The following is a 12966-nucleotide window of genomic DNA, read 5'->3' on the forward strand; positions in this document are numbered from 1 at the left end:
TATCAAAAGAGAATTTAATATTGGGGATAAAGTCCTATTGTATCGGTCTCGTCTCAGATTCTTTGCAGGGAAATTACTCTCAAAATGGGAAGGACCCTATGTCGTTGAGGAGGTATATCGTTCAGGGGTGATTAAAATTAGTTCTCTCCAAGGCGATGCCTCACAAGTGGTGAATGGACAAAGACGCAAGCATTATATCTCGGGTGATTCTTATAATGAAGATGTTGATGTTATTCGAGTGGAAACTCCGGAAGCTTTCATCAAAGGTCAAATTGACAGTCCGGCAGAATTCGACTTTGAATAGGTAACAGTACTGGTAATAAAAAGTTCGCGTTTTACTTTATGAACAATGTTTTTGCTGTTTTTGGTAAATATGAAAAATTACGAGATCGAAACGGAGTGGAGGAGACGCACGAGGGCGTGCCCCCATAGGCCGGCGCGGGCCCCAGCCTGGCCGCGCTGCCCTATGAGGTGGACACCTCGTTGCCCCTCTCCGATTCTGGTTCGACCTCGTACTTTCCTTTTGTCGTAAAAATTCCTGCTATATAATCCCCAGGACCCCTGGAGGTCCGTATATCGTTTTCTCGACGTGTTTTGTTTCGAGCTGTTTCTGCCAGGATCTGTTTTCAATCTAGAAGCACCATGGTCTCCAACAACAAGGGCAGGGGGCTTTCGGATGAAGATATTCAAGATCCCGAGTGGAAAGAGGTGGACGAGAGCGTCAAGGAAGAAGATGAAGAAGAAGTGGAGGAAGACTCGCGTGCATACCCGTGTACTGCCATCGCAAGCATCGAGGTGGTGGAAAACCCTTTCAGTGCCAGGAGGAGCGCAAGAATTCGCACCGGAGGAAGGGTTCCACGTCACTACTTAGCTCCAAAGACATCTTCTTCAGGCACTTACCATCCCTTCCGCAATCTAATTTACAATAGTCAAATTGAAAGGACTCCCAAGGCAGCATTGCCTAGCAATTGGGATATAGATCGTTCTAACACTGCAGGAAGGATGAAGCCTGAAGCTGAAGAGTGGGGAAATAACTCCAAGAGTTGGAACTCGCCGTCGGACATACTTCTTAGCCGCGTCGAGTATAATTCGGAGATGATCCGCAACCTCATGTACAAGATTGATGAGCTTCAGGAGCTTGTTGAGAAGCTTGTCAAGAAGCTTGTCAAGAATTCATCATCACCACCGCCGAAGGAGTAATTCATCATCGGTATTGGCATCCCCTTGGTTTGTTCCAAGCTTGGGGGAGTGCCGCGATATCACATCATCACTATCTTTTACTTTTTACTATCAAGTAGTGTCATATCATGAGTAGGGAAGTTATCATATAAGATGGGTTGCAGTGTGAAAGTATCTCTCCTTAGTTGGTTGTCTATGTATCCCTTGGTGTGAGTTATTGTTATGGAATATTAATGAGAAGTCTTATCATTTACATATTACACATCTTATTTTAGTTTGCAATCTCTAGTATATGATTGATCTTGTTATTAGAATTGGTATCACTTTGGGAGCATTGAATCAATCTATTTGGTTTTTGCAAACTTAGCATTGGTCAATAGCAACAACATTTTGAGGTTTAAATAGAAAAGATAAATACATGTAGATATGTCGTTTCATTGTCTTTCTTTCTTGTTAGCTCCTTAGCTTATTATTCTGAAGTTAAAATTGTTTGTACTTACAAGGAAGATGCATGATTGTTTCTATCACATGTATATTTGTTTGTTTCCCTCAACTCTTATGCTTGCTAATTAACCTTGCTAGCCAAAAACCTGTACCGAGAGGGAATGCTTCTCGTGCATCCAAACCTTAACCCAAACCTATGACATTTGTGTCCACTATAACTACCTACTACATGGTATTTCCTGCCATTCCAAGTAAATACTTCGTGTGCTACCTTTAAACAATTCAAAATGTACTATCTCTTATTTGTGTCAATGTTTTATAGCTCATGAGGAAGTATGTGGTGTTTTATCTTTCAATCTTGTTGGGCAACTTTCACCAACGGACTAGTGGCTTCATCCACTTATCCAATAATTTTGCAAAAAGAGCTGGCAATGGGGTTCCCAGCCCCGATTAATTAACCCTCATGATTTTACAAATAGACACTCCTCCATGGTATGTGATTGTTGGACGGCACCCGAGGATTCGGCTAGCCATGGCTTGAGAAAGCAAAGGAGGGGAGGAGTGTCATCTAAATAAAACTAAAATAAAAAGGCACTCCTTCATGGTATGAGATTGTTGGCAGGCACCCGAGGATTCGGTTAGCCATGGTTTGTGAAAGCAAGGTTGGAAGGAGTGCCACCCAAAATGAAAATGTTTTAATGGGAGCCGCTCTTCGAGAGTTTGTCTGGCAAGGGGGTTAGAGTACCCTCTACCAGTCGTTGACAACAACAAACACCTCTCAAAATATTACTTTTATTTATCGACTCTTCACTCCATAAACATGTGGTCCTGTTTACCGAGTTCAAATTCGCTTGGGGACAAGCGAAGTCTAAGCTTAGGGGGAGTTGATACGTCCATTTTGCATCACTATTTTATATCATAATTTGCTATTATTCATTGATATATTTCATATTTGGAGATGATACTTATGTTATTTCATCTATTTTGCATGTTTCATGATTATTGGAGGATCGCGCACCGGAGTCAGGATTCTGCTAGAAAAAGCGCCGTCAGAATGCAATATTTCGGAAGATCAACAATTGACGAAATTTATATGAAAAATCCTATTTTTCCAGAAGACGAAGGGAGCCAGAAGGAGGAGCCGAGGAGGGCCGCCGTGGGCCTACCTCACAGGCCGACGCGGGCCAAGGCCTGGTCGTGCCGCCTTGTGGGGAGGGGCCCCACATCCCCCTCTGGCCTCCTCTCCTTCGCGTACATCTTCGTCCCGAAAACCTAAGCTCCAGAGGATAGTCGCGAAGAGTCACAGCCGCCTCTGCGGGGCAGAAAACACCAGAGAGAAAAGAGCTCTCCGGCCGCGCCGCCTTTTGGGGAGGGGGCCGGCCCACAGCCCCCTCTGGCCTCCTCTCCTTCGCGTACATCTTCGTCCCGAAAACCTAAGCTCCAGAGGATAGTCGCGAAGAGTCACAGCCGCCTCTGCGGGGCGGAAAACACCAGAGAGAAAAGAGCTCTCCGGCAGGCTGAGATCCGCCGGGGAAATTCCCTCCCGGAGGGGGAAATCGACGCCATCGTCACCGTCATCGAGTTGGACATCATCTCCATGACCATCACCATCATCTCCATCATCATCACCGCCGTCTCCACCGCTGATCCTCGTCACCGCTGTAACAATTTGGGTTGGATCTTGATTGTTTGATAGGGGAAACTCTCCCGGTATTGATTTCTACTTGTTATTGATGCTATTGAGTGAAACCATTGAACCAAGGTTTATGTTCAGATTGTTATTCATCATCATATCACCTCTGATCATGTTCCACATGATGTCTCGTGAGTAGTTCGTTTAGTTCTTGAGGACATGGGTGAAGTCTAAATGTTAGTAGTGAATTATGGTTGAGTAATATTCAATGTTATGATATTTAAGTTGTGGTGTTATTCTTCTAGTGGTGTCATGTGAATGTCGACTACATGATACTTCACCTTTATGGGCCTAGGGGAATACTTGTCTGTGAGCATTTACAGTCTGCTACATCAAAACTCCCTGAATACTTGTTTGTGAGCATTTACAGTGATTCCTACATCGAAACTGCTTGTCAACACCTTCTGCTCCTCGTTGGGATCGACATTCTTACTTATCGAAAATACTACGATATACCCCCTATACTTGTGGGTCATCAGTGCCTAGATTGGAAAAATATTTATGATCATCTTTTAACCCAACCGGGTTCCATTTGCCCCACTATTGTTAAAGATCTTTGGCATCACGACACAAAACAATGGATGAACAAAAAATTGCTTCTCATTTTGATACTCCCTGCCTCTAATTCACCATGGACCAAAAAATGGCATATGATGGTAAAACATAACAGAGAGCTTCGCACTGCTCCCTCCAGAACTAAATGGTCGGAATAAAACCATGGGTGTGCACGACCGGATACCACCTGATCCAGCGAACTCCAAGCATAAGGTGCACTATTACATTCGTCGGCGGAGCCTTCAGAAACTCATCACTCCGGCCAGATATAGACGGACATGCCTCAGGCAGGTCTTCATCTTCGTATAGAGACCCTAGGACCGCCACATTATTCAGGTCGGGCCCCAACGCCGCCGACCATCCTAGGCCGACCGAGGCAAAGCAGCGACACCAAGTGAATGGGCAACGCCTTGCAGCTAGCCGACCCTCCACTGGCAACTACCAGGATGGGCATGCCTTCCACGGCCATTGCTGGTTTCCACGCCACCCCAACTCGCCGCTAGGACTCGGTGACAGACCGTTAGACCCACCACCCCATCCCCAGGCCGACCATCTCCGGTGAAGAAGAGGGTCGCCTCCGCCATCAAACCCAGGGCTGCTTCCCCGGGCATCCTCATGCCGCGGGAGAAGCCCAGGAGTACCACCTCGCACCGACGGGAGGCGGGGAGAAGCAGGTGCTGCAGCACAGATCGTGGACTTGGCCGCCGCCTACTGGCCATCGCCGTCAACAGCGTCGAGGAGGGACCTGGCCGCCGCCACCTAGCGCAGCAAGAGGATATCCGCCGCCTCCACGCCACGCGGGCTTTCCCCGGAGGTGCATCGAGGAGGGACCTGGTCGCCGCCACCCAGCGCAGCAGGAGGAGATCCGCCGCCTCCATGCCACGCGGGCTTTGCCCAGAGGTGCCACCGGTGGCGGCGGCGAGAGGTTGGGTAGAGTCGTACATTTGTACTTAGTTGCTTCTAATAAACTTGCTGGTATATTGACTAGAGGCTTATCAGAAAAAAAGGGGTTCTAGTTTATCACTAGTGGAAAACGGGGCAATAGGCCCGGTCCATTTGGGCCTTTAGACCCGGTTCCCGAACCGGGACCAACTAGGCGGGACTAAAGGGGGTACCCTTTAGTCCCGGTTCAAAGATAAACCGGGCCGTCGCCGTGTTCGAGCTCGATAACCCGAATACAACTTGGGCCGACAACGACCCTCGGTGGGACGACATTTGGACCGAGACAACCTCCGACGACGAGTAGATCGACTAGACTAGTTGTTTATCTATTTTATTGTATTTTCAATAAAGTCGTTGTGGCGGACGCCGATGATGAGAAAAGTTTCCCGCCGGATTACATGTGGAATTAAAGTACAGAACTCAACTGAAAATTAATTAAGATACATGGCCGGATAGTACTCGTGCCTAGCCCTATAGTACTCGTGCCTAGCTCAACTGAAAATTAATTAAGATACATGGCCAGATTCGACTCGTTCGAGTCATTCGGTCATACTCGTGCCTGGCCCTATAGTACTCGCCACTCGTAGTCGTCGTAGTCGCCGTCATCATCGTCGCTGGCATCGGGGTCGCGGTAGTCAAACCTCGGCGGGAGAGCACGCGTGGGCTGGGACCGAGGGTAGCGCGAGGCGGGGGCCACGGTGGGCCATGACGCCCTGGAGAGTTCGGTCGCGCCACCACAGCCGACGGCCGGCCTCGTTGAAGTTCGAAGGAGGCGGGCCGCCGTCCTCGTGCTCGGCGAGCGCCCTCTCACGCCGATTGATGAAGAAGCTCTCCCAAGTCGGGCTGTAGTCGGGATGCCACCGGGGATTCCTCCGCTGCTCTGGCGTGAGCTCGAAGTAGTAGTGGTTCGTGATGGCCATCTCGCGCGCCACACCTAGAGGGACAGGAGGGACCGGTACCCCTCCGACGCTCGGCAACCAGCCGGTAGGGACGCGGTAGCCCGGCGGGCAGGGGTAGTTCGACGCGCAAGCGCCTCCGCCTGCCGGAGGGTTAGAGATACGATGGAAGCCATGTGACCTGGTGATGAGGTTTGCGAGATATGAGTCTAGATGTGATATGTAAATGGAGGCCAAGCCAACATATATATAGTGAAAAAATGGCGGGAGGACGGAGGCGGGAAGCGGTGGAAAGCGCGGGAAGAAAAATAGGCGGGAACGCGGTGGCGCCAAAAACTGTCGGTGGGATAAGGACGTGTGGGTAACCTTTAGTCCCGGCTGGTGGGTACAACCGGGAGTAAAGATCATTTTTTTGTCATATCTAACAAAAGTGTCGGTGGGATAAAGACGTGTGGGTAACCTTTAGTCCCGGCTGGTGGGTACAACCGGGACGAAAGATCCTTTTTTGTCATCTAACAAAACTGTCGGTGGGATAAAGACGTGTGGGTAACCTTTAGTCCCGGCTGGTGGGTACAACCGGGACGAAAGATCCTTTTTTTGTCATCTAACAAAACTGTCGGTGGGATAAGGACGTGTGGGTAACCTTTAGTCCCGGCTGGTGGGTACAACCGGGACTAAAGATGTCGGCGGGATAAGAACGCATGGGTGGACGCACTGCTCGATGAGATAAAGCATGTAGCGCACGACGCCCTGTCGAGTAGAAGCGGTGCTGTGCCTATAAAAGGAGCATCGATACGGCTTGCCAAGCAGATCAACAAGCCAAGCAGAGATTCATTCCCATGGATTGGAAAATCTCCGTGGCGCAGCTTCTCGAAGATGTTGTTGGTGCACACGCCCTACGGCATCTTCGGAAGGCTGCGCCTCGGAATTTTTCCCTGCAAGCCCGTGAACGACTACATCTCCTCTAACAGTGTTGGGGAAAGGGTTGGGAAATCTCCCGTGGCGCAACTTCTCGAAGATGTCATTGGTGCACAAGCCTTACGGCATCTTCGGAAGTTGCTCCTCGGAATTTTTTCCTGCAAGCCCCTGAACGACTACATCTCCTCTAATAGTGTTGGGGAAAGGGTTGGGAAATCTCCCGTGGCGCAGTTTCTCAAAGATGTTGTTGGTGCACATGCCCTACGGCATCTTCGGAAACTGCGCCTCGGAATTTTTCCCCTGCAAACCCGTGAACGACTACATCTCCTCTATATATATGGTACAAAAAGCCAACCACATCTCCACTTTTCATATCTTACATACAGTTAAATGATTACACAAAAATAAATGGGAAATTGATTGCCATGTTGAGATACTCATTTGTGCCATGGAGCATCTTCATCATTTAATCTTCTTCGGCCTTAACCATGGAGCATCTTCATCATTTAACTTGATGCTTGGATCAATGTTCACTCCGAAGGGTGGAATTTCATCAAACTTATTATAATCTTCTCGACATGTCCGTCTTGTCCTCCACTCCCACGATGTTTCTTTTTCCGAAAGAACTATGTGGCGCTTTGGCTCATCGTTTGATGTATTTGTTTCCTTATGTTTCCTTTTTCTTGGTTTGCTAGAAATATCCTTCACATAGAAAACCTGGGCCACATCCTTGGCTAGGACGAATGGTTCGTCTCTATACCCAAGATTGTTGAGATCCACTGTTGTCATTCCATACAACTTGTCTACCTGAACCCCGCCTCCTGTTTTGTTGACCCATTTGCACCTAAACAAAGGGACCTTAAAAGAAGGTCCATACTCAAGTTCCCGAGATATCCTCTATGTAACCATAATATGTGTCATTTGGGCCTTCATTCATTATTGCATCAAAGCGGACACCATTGTTTTGGTTGGTGCTCTTTTTATCTTGGGCGATCGTGTAAAATGTATTCCCATTTATCTCGTACCCTTGGAAAGTCACTACAGTCGAAGATGGTGTCTGGGCCAGCAAGTACAGCTGATCTTCAATATCTTTGTTATTCAGGAGATGTTTTTGCAACCAACCGCCGAAAGTCGACATGTGTTCACGTCTAATCCAATCGTTCGACTGCCCCGGGTTCTGGGAGCGTAGAAAGTTCTTGTGGTCACCGATATACGGAGCCACCATGGTGGAACTTTGTAGAACTGTGTAGTGTGCTTGAGTCAAAGAAATCCCGTCCCTACATATCATTGATTTCCTTCCTAGCGTGCCTTTTCCACTTAGTCTCCCTTCATGCCGCGATTCAGGAACACCAATCGGCTTAAGGTCGGGAATAAAGTCAACACGAGAATTCAATGACCTCCTCTCGTTCCATAGCCCTTGGAGATGCTTCCTTCCGGCCTAGCACGGTTATGAACATATTTCTTCAAGACTCCCATGAACCTCTCGAAGGGGAACATATTGTGTAGAAACACAGGACCGAGAATGGAAATCTCATCGACCGGGTGAACGAGGAGATGTGTCATAATATTGAAGAAGGATGGTGGGAACACCAGCTCAAAACTAACGAGACATTGGACCACATCATTCTGCAACCTCGGTAGAATTTCTGGGTTTATTACCTTCTGAGAAATTGCATTGAGGAATGCACATAACTTCACAATGGGCAGTCCAACATTTTCCGGTAGAAGCCCCCTCAATGCAATCGGAAGCAACTGTGTCATTATCACGTGACAGTCATGAGACTTCAGGTTCTGGAATGTTTTCTTCTCCATATTTATTATTCCCTTTATATTGGAGGAGAAGCCGGACGGGACCTTGATACTGCTAAGACATTCAAAAAATATTTCCTTCTCTCGCTTTTGTAAGAGCGTAGCTGGATAAATGACGTCCTTTAACTCTCTCATGCAGATTTTTGGGGTCTTTCCAACGTTGCTTGGTCCTCCCGTGCTTCGGTGTATCTTTTGTCTTCCCGTACACACCCGAGAAAGCCTAGCAGGTTCACGCAAAGATTCTTCGTCACGTGCATCACATCGATTGAAGAGCGGACCTCTAAGACTTCCCAATAGGGTAGATCCCAAAATATAGATTTCTTCTTCCACATGGGCGCGTGTCCGGCATCGTCATTCGGAACAGACCGTCCGCTAGGACCCTTTCCAAATATTACATCTAGATCCTTGACCATACCAAATATATCAACACCATCACGATGGGGAGGCTTCCTCCGGTGATCAGCCTCACCGTTGTAATGCTTGCCTTTCTTTCTTACGGGATGGGTAATCCTAAGAAATCGACGATGCCCCGGTACACGACCTTCGACCTTTTTCCAAATAATCACCTTCGAGCTCATGTAAACGAGTGTGTGCATGCATTGTATCCCTTGTTTGACTGTCCCGAAATGTTACCAAGAGCAGGCCAGTCATTGATGGTTACGAAAAGCATCGCTCTTAGGTCAAATTCCTCCTGCTTGTGCTCGTCCCACACACGTACACCTGCTAGGGACCACAGCTGTAGAAGTTCTTCGACTAATGGCTTCGGGTACACATCAATGTCGTTCCCGGGTTGCTTCGGGCCTTGTATGAGCACCGGCATCATAATGAACTTCCGTTTCATGCACAACCAAGGAGGAAGGTTATATATACAAAGAGTCACGAGCCAGGTGCTATGGCTGCAGCTCTGCTCTCCAAAAGGATTCATGCCATCCGTACTTAGACCAAACCTTAAGTTCCTTGCATCCTGTGCAAAGTTTGGGAACTCTCTATCGATTTTTCTCCATTGGGATCCATCAGCAGGGTGCCTCAACATCACGTCTTTCTTACGGTCTTCTTTGTGCCATCGCAACAACCTAGCGTGCTCTTTATTTCTGAACAAGCGTTTCAGCCGTGGTATTATATGAGCATACCACATAACCTTGGCAGGAACCCTTTTCTGGGGCGCTCGCCCTCAACATCACCCGGGTCATCTCGTCTGATCTTATACCGCAATGCAGTGCACACCGGACATGCATCCAAATTCTCGTACTCATCGCGGTAGAGGATGCAGTCATTAATGCATGCATGTATCTTTTGCACATCTAATCCTAGAGGGCAGACAATCTTCTTCGCTTCGTACGTGCTGGCGGGCAATTCGTTACCCCTTGGAAGCTTCCTCTTAATTATTGTCAGCAACTTTCCAAATCCTGAGTCAGTGACACCGTTCTCCGCCTTCCATTGCAACAATTCCGAGTGTGCTGCCTAGCTTTTTATGGCCATCTTCGCAAGTTGGGTATAACAATTTGTTGTGATCTTCTATCATCTTGTCGAAGGCCAACCTTTCCTTTTCAGTTTCACATTCTCTCCTTGCATCAGCAATGGCCCGACCAAGATCATCATCGGCAGGCTCATCCGGTGCCTCTTGATCTTCTACTTCATTGTCTTCATTGCCTTCTGCAGTATCATCGTATTCGGGGAAATTGGGATAACCGTCATCATCCTCTTCCTCTTCTTCATTGTCTTCCATCATAACCCCTCTTTCTCCGTGCTTGGTCCAACAATAGTAACTCGGGCATGAAACCGGATCGCGAGAAGGTGGCTGTGAATGAGACTCGAGTGAGCGTAATTTACGATATTCTTGCAGTCCACACATGGACAATACATGAAGCCACCATGTTTGTTTGCCTTCGCCACGGCCATAAAATTATCCAGGCCCGCGAGTGAACTCGTCAAACCGTCGGTCAATGTACATCCATTGCCGATTCATCCGCATGATATAATTAAGCTGATCAAAACCATTACAGAACATCACGATGTATATATACACATGCATTTTATCAATTGCAGATGAAAAGGATAAAGTTGTTAACCTCGATGAAGAAGAAAAAAGCAAGTTAAGTGTGGCTTGATTTGTGTAAACTCAAGTGGCAAATCCTCTTAAGCATTTCATCAAACACCTCTTGTGCATGTGAAGAAGAGAGGAGAGCAATACACCCTCTTGTGAAGATAGTGAAAAAATGGCTAAGTGTGGCTCACACTTGGGCAGGGGCAAGGTTATATAGCCAGAGGGGGCCTTTGGACCCGATTTGTCATACAAACCGGGACTAAAAGGTTCCCTAGGCTGACACGGCCTGGCGCGCCCTGCGGGTGGACCCTTTGGACCCGGTTTGTATGACAAACCGGGTCCAAAGCGCCGCTACGAGACAGGCGCCAGCGGGTAGGGTCGTCCTGGGCAGAAACGAACCGGGTCCAATGGGGGCATTGGACCCGGTTTGGTTCAGCAGTGGGTCATTTGCTTAGGACCAAAGGCCTCTTCTCCACTAGTGTATGTTCCGATGGGTCTGTACGTTTTGATCTCTTGCTTAATGTTTGATTTCAACAACAATGTCCTGTCAGGGTATTTCCTTCTGCCGAGATGAACACTGGATGCACAAAAAGTATCGGCACGCATGCATGTACGCTGGAGGTGTACACCGTGCCTAGCATATAGGTCTGGTCGCTTCGCTTCTCTACGCCGTGCAAACGAAGACGCGGGCGCCAAGCAAACGAACTGGAGTCGGATTCACCTCGATCGCGAGGAATCCCTAGTCCGGCAGTAACCTGTCGAAGAGCATTTCTATCAGAGCCCGTAAAAAGTGGAACCGAAAAACACGAGTTCGGTGCACCGAACTCGTGTTTACGGGCCGAAACAAGGTTTATGAAATTGATTTGCATATGATCGATCAAAACTGAACGTTAAAACACAAACAAATTATGCATAATTCATAGTGCAGACATCAAATGACACAGTTCATAGTTCACCATCAGATCTAACCGCCGGCATCAAACAGAGGCAGTACCGCCATCAGCACCATCGGCAATACCTCCTGGAGTCACATCGGCACCACCTCCTGGAGGCACATCGGCAGCAGCAGCTCTTCGCCTCGTCGTGATCTCCGCCGAGGTCTCCTTCCACCACTCCAGCTGAACCTCATTCATTTCCTTCGTGTTCATCATCAAGATCTCACCGACGCTAAAACTACAATTAGCTTTATGAAATATGCACTCACATATTCATCGACAGTTGCGCCCGCTAGGAGGATTGGACACCACTTGGTCCATTGCTGCTGCCCACCGGCTACACGCCGGTTTGATCGCGTCCCAACGACCTTGGAGGGATCGGTAGGTGCGATCGACAGGATGGCGAACGCGCGGCATGAGCTTGTGGAACTTGTTGTCGATGCGCTGCCAGTACCGTTTGCCTGTTTGATCCGTGCCGGAGACAGCATCCATCCTCACGGAGGCCCAAGCTCGGCACAAGGTGGCGTCTTCAATCTCCGTGTAGTTGTTGGCCCGCTTCTTCTTCCGATTTCCATCGGCCGTGACCTCCACCACACCGTCGTCCTCTTCCTCGCCCCCCACCCCCCCCCCTCGTCCCCTTCGTCCCCTTCTTCCCCTTCTTCCCCGCAGTAGTTGTCGTTGCCGAATGGCGGGAGTGGGTTAATGTTCACCTCCCCCAACATCTCCATGTACGAGCTGGAATCGTTCCTAATTTGACGAGGCCTCAGTACGTACTTGCAATGGAAAAAACGGAGGAAGAGTTCATGTGTACCTTGCAGCGCCATCGTCGAGCACGTCGTGGGCGGCGGTCGCGGTGGCTTCTGGAGGCGGCGGCGGTGGCGTAGGCGGAGGTGGGCAGGGAGGCGCGGGGCCACGGCCAGTCGCCGCCTTCACTTTGGTCCTTTTCGGACCCGAACTCTTCGGTCTCGCACGGACGGCCTTCGGCTTCACCGCCGACCCACCACCGGGGACCGCCGCGGCACCGGCTTGCGGGAGCAGATGCGTTCCCGCGCGCCGCCTCATTGCCGCAGTCGTCGACGAGACCGCGGGGGTCACAGGGGTGGGAGCGGTGGCCGGGATTGTTGGTGGAGCGGCGGAAGCTCCGACAACCACAGGAGAGGGTGCCGGCGCCGGCGCGGTAGCAACGGCGGCCGGCGGGGTAGCAACGGCGGCCGGCGGGGTCGATTCGAGACTCATCGGGGACAAATCGGAGGGTGGCGGCGCAGAGGAAGCGAGGGCGCACAGATCGGCGGGGGCGGCGGCGGTTGGGACGAGCTGAAGGTTCCCTCGCGCGCAAATTAGGGATTGTGTTCGGGCTGCGTTCGGTTCGCTCCGTCAGCCCCTACAAATACAGGCCGACGAAGCGAACCGAACGCAGCCCGAAAATATATTTTCGGTTTTGGGCCGTACCGGCTCTGATCGGCGCCGTTTTTCGCCCCGAACCCGTAAAACGATGGTTATTTTTTTGTTTCGGGCCTTTTACGGGCTCTGTTAGAGATGCTCTAACCCAGC

The sequence above is a fragment of the Lolium rigidum genome, chromosome 3 (assembly GCF_022539505.1).
Source record: "Lolium rigidum isolate FL_2022 chromosome 3, APGP_CSIRO_Lrig_0.1, whole genome shotgun sequence".
Classification (NCBI taxonomy): domain Eukaryota; kingdom Viridiplantae; phylum Streptophyta; class Magnoliopsida; order Poales; family Poaceae; genus Lolium; species Lolium rigidum.